This window comes from Tupaia chinensis, unplaced genomic scaffold (assembly GCF_000334495.1).
Source record: "Tupaia chinensis unplaced genomic scaffold, TupChi_1.0 Scaffold145870_1, whole genome shotgun sequence".
NCBI lineage: Eukaryota > Metazoa > Chordata > Mammalia > Scandentia > Tupaiidae > Tupaia > Tupaia belangeri.
The window spans coordinates 2,874,456-2,879,361 of record NW_006205727.1 but is presented as its reverse complement, the minus strand read 5'-3'; positions in this window follow the sequence as shown (position 1 = coordinate 2,879,361).

Genomic DNA, 4,906 nt, shown 5'->3' with positions numbered 1-4,906 from the left:
TATTACATTGCTTTTTCAAAAGGGAATGCCATGCAAGTCAGTCAGTACAAAGACATTAATCTCCCCGCTTCAACATTCGATATCTTTTCTATGTTTTCCCCAATCATTATTATTATTATTTAAAACAGTCAATCGCTATGTCTCATTTTGCTTGTAAAAATACTTTGCCCATCATGAAATACTTCTCAGACCAATCCAGTTGAGAATACTATACATGTCATCATCAACAGTTAATAAGCCATATCTGTTTCTCACTAACGTCCTGCCTCTCAATTGTTCACTTGCTATCTTTCTCTATCCTCTTCTCTTCACTTCCCCCATTCCACACTGTCCTATTCTCAGTAAGTACCTTCACTATAGCATATATTTTTAAAATTGAGAACTTATCATGTGTGAGTAGTGTTGTACTCTTAAGTTTTCATCTACTATTATATAGTAATAATTACACAACAGGGTTAAATGTTATTCAAAAATTACTTTGGATTACAGACATTTGCTTAAATATATGCTTCATAATTGAACCCTTCCTTCTTTTCTATTAATGATCATTTTTTAATTTGTCACTGTAGTGACTGACATTGACCAAACTTACATATATAATAAAATTATTGCCTTCATCTCTTTCACCAGAAAGGTTTCTTCCTTCAAAATGTATGAACATTGGGACCAGCAGTTAGTGTAATGGCTATGTCGCTGGACGCCCACGTAGTCAACCGCAGTTCAAGTCCCAGACCCCGTGGCTTAAAACTCACGCCAGGCGCGTGTGCATGCGTGCCCAAGATTCCAGGAGGAGAATGGAGGAGAAGGAATTGCAGTGTGGCCATACCCCTGGGGGGGTGATTTCTCGCTTTCTGTCTTTCCGTCTCTCTCTGTCTGGCTGGCGAGTGCACGCACCCTATAGCAAAAAAACCTCTCCAAAAAAAAAAAAAGAATGAACATTAAAGGATCTTCATATAATTACACCAAATTTATTTTTAGAGAAGCTATACTAATTTACACAGTTTTAAATACAATATCATCTACTATATCATTCCTTACTAGCACTCCATGTTGTATTTATCAGTATTTCAAATTAAAAACAAATTAACCTCTAAAAAAAAATTAAAAAATAAACACTGGAGTGCAGCTATCTCTATGACTAATTTCTCTTCCTTTGGATATATGTCTACTACTTGGATTGCTACATTATATGGCAGTTTTAGTCTTAGCTTTTGAGGAACCATCATACTGTTTCTCATAATGAACATACTAGTTCACATTCCCACCAACAGTATGAATGAGTTCCCCTTTCTGTGCATCCTTGTTAACATTGTTATTTAGCAATTAGCATTTTCTTGTTTGTCTTTTTGTTAACAGACATTTGAATTGGGGTGATATGATATCTCACTGTGGTTATAAATGCATTTACCTGATAATTTGTGATATTAAGAAGTATTTATTTTTTTATATGCTTGTTGGTCATCTTCATATCTTCTTTTGAGAAATTTCTATTTAGATCATTTCCCCACTTAAAAAAAAACAGATTTAAAAAAAATTTTCTAGACACTAAAAGCCATATATGAAAAACCTATAGCTAACATACTGAATGGGGAAAAGCTAAAAGCTTTTCCACTAAAAACTGGTACTAGACAAGGCTGTCCACTTTTCCCACTCCTTTTCAATATAGTGCTGGAAGTCTTAGCCAATGCAATCAGAAAAGAGAATAATATATAAGATATTCAAATGGGCAAAGAAGAACTGAAAATATCTTCATTTGCAGATGACATGATTGTATATTTCGAAGATCCAAAGGTTTCTATGAAAAAACTTCTTGAAGTAATAAATGAACACAGTAATATGGCAGAATACAAAATCAACATCCAAAAATCTACATACAGCATTTCAATATACTAACAACAAGGTGACAGAGGTAGAACTGAAGAAAGAAATCCCTTTTACCATAACCACAAAATGTATGATACCTAGAGATAAACCTAACTAAGGAAGTCAAAGACTTTTACAAAATAAACCTATAAAAATCTTTTAAAAAATATTGAAAATTACCCAAAAAAGTGGAAGGATATCCCATGTTCCTGGATTGGAAGAATTAATGTAATCAAAATGGCAATTCTACCCAAGTTAATCTATTTAATGCAATTCCAATCAAATTACCAAAGACACTCTTCACAATCATGTAATTTGTCTGGAATCATAAAAGACCTTGTATTGCCAAAGCAATCCTACACAAGAAGCGTGGAGTGGGCACTATCTAACTCCCTGACCCTAAATTTTACTATAAAGCTGTGATTAGCATGGTATTGGCACAAAATAGGCAAGTGGACTAATGGAATAGAATAGAGACCCCAGAAATAAACCCCAAACATAGAGTCAACTGATTTTTGACAAAGGATACCAGTAGGTTCAGTGGGAAAAGGAAAAGAAGAAACTGGGTCCCCATCTTTCATCATTAACAAAAATCCCAACTCAAAATGGATCAAAGATCTGAACCTAAGACCTCAAACTAAAAAAACTACTGGTGGAAAATACTGGGGAAACTCTGGGAGACATTGGGATAGGCAAAGAGTTCTTAAATAAGACTTCCAAAGCACAGGTAATAATCCCCAAAATGGATAAGTGGGATTATATAAGATTAAGAAGTTTCTGCACAACAAAGGACATAGTAATTAGTGTGAATCAACAACCCAAGAATGGGATAATATTTTTTTTTGAGAGATTTTCACTGTAGGGCGCGTGCGCTCGCCAGACAGACAGAGAGAGACATAGAGACAGAAAGTGAGAAATCACCCCCCAGGGGGGATGGTCACGCTGCAATCCCTTCTCCTTCATTCTCCTCTCGAGATCTTGGTCATGCACGCACACGCGCCCGGCGTGAGTTTTAAGCCACCGGGTCTGGGACACGAACCGCAGTCGACTACGTGGGAGTCCAGCGACATAGCCATTATGCTAACTGCTGGTTCCCAAGAATGGGATAATATTTTTGTAAACTGCTTCAGATAAGGGACTGATAACTAAAATACACAGGGAATCAAGCGGCTTACTTGGAAAAAAAAAGATATAGAGCTGGAAGTCTTAGCCAATGCAGTCAGAAAAGAAAATAATATATAAGGTATTCAAATAGGCAAAGAAGAGCTGAAAATATCTTTATTTGCAAATGACATGATTGTATATTTAGAAGATCCAAAGGTTTCCATTAAAAATCTTCCTAAGTAAAAGATGGGAAAATGAGCTGAACAAAAAACTCTCTAAGAAAGACATATGAATAGCCAAAAACCAGATGAGGAAATGCTCAATATCCCTCATCATAAGGGAGATGCAGATTAAAACCACAATGAGATACCACCTAACCCCTGTCAGAATGGCGAAGACTAAAAATACAAAAAGTGCTTAAACATTGGCAGGTTGCAGTGAAAGGGGAACTTTCTAGCATTGTTGGTGGGAATTTAAATTGGTTAAGCCACTGTGGAAAACAATGTAGAGGTTCCTCAAAGACTTACAAATAGAACTACTATATGATCCAGCAATCTCACTCCTTAGTATCTACCCAAAGAATAGGAGAATGCTCAGACAGAAAAATGTTTGTACATCAATGTATGCTATGGCATTATTCACAAAAATGTTTTATTACCTATTGAAGATAACGTGTATAGCATTCTCAACCAGACTTTTCTGAGATGTATTTCACGTTGGGTAAATTCTCTTTACAAGCCAAATGATGTATAGCGAGCAAATGTTAAAAAAAAAGAATTAAAATAAAATAAAATATTGCTAGAAGGCACATGAACTTGCTGGAGAGTGACAGAATGAGAGGAGGGAGGGAAAGTGAGAAAGCAGCCCCTTTAAGAGATGGGCACACTACAATTCTTTCTACTCTATTTGTCCTTTTGGGATTTGGAGCATATGTGCTTGTTTTTTAAGGTGTATTTTAAGCCACAAGGTTCAGGACTGGAATATGCATTTGGTCATGTGGGATCCAGTGGCCTTAACCACTATGCCACTGGCTGGCACATTTATTTTATTTTATTATTATTTTTGTTGTTGTTACTCAGTTTGTCTGAGTTTATTGTATATAATTGTTAATAATTTCTTATCAAGATGTATAGTTTACAAATATCTCTTCCTATTCTTCAGCTTGTTTCTTTGCTCTGAGTTTTTATTTGTTTGTTTTTGCAGTGCAGAAGACTCTTAGTTTGATATAATTCCATTTGTCTATTTTTGCTTTTGTTGCCTGTGCTTTTGAGGTTTTAAGCAAAAACTCTTTGCCCATACCAAAGATACTGAAGTGTTTTGTTTTTTTTTTCTGTTTTCTTCTAGTAGTTTCACAGTTTAGGACCTTAAAATTAGGTCTTCGATCCATTTGGAGTTTATTTTTTTATATGGTGAGAGATAAGAGTTCAGTTTCATTCTTGTGCATACGTATATCTCATTTTCTCATCATAATTTTCAATATTCTTGACACCTTTGTTGAAAATCAGTTGGCTATATATATATATATATGGATTTATTTATGGATTTTCTATTCTGTCCTATTGGTTTATATGTCTGTTTTGTTTTGTTTTGTTCTTTTTGCCAGTACTATGCGGTTTTGGTCAGTATAGTTTTCTACTATGTTTTGAAACCATGTAGAGTGATACCTCCAATTTCATTTTTTTTTTTTTTTTGTCAAGAATTGTTTGGCTTTTAGGATAGGAACCTTTTATGATTCTGGGCAAATTTTGTAATTGTTCTTTTTCTTCTATTTCTGTGAAGAATGTCATTGGTATTTCAATAGGGATTTCATTCTATCTTTGGATCACTTTCAGCAGTATGGATACTTTAGACACATTGATTCTTCCCACATAGAATATCATCCCATTTTTTTAGATCATCTTAAATATCTTTTCTTTTCTAAGAAATAAATTTTTTGGTA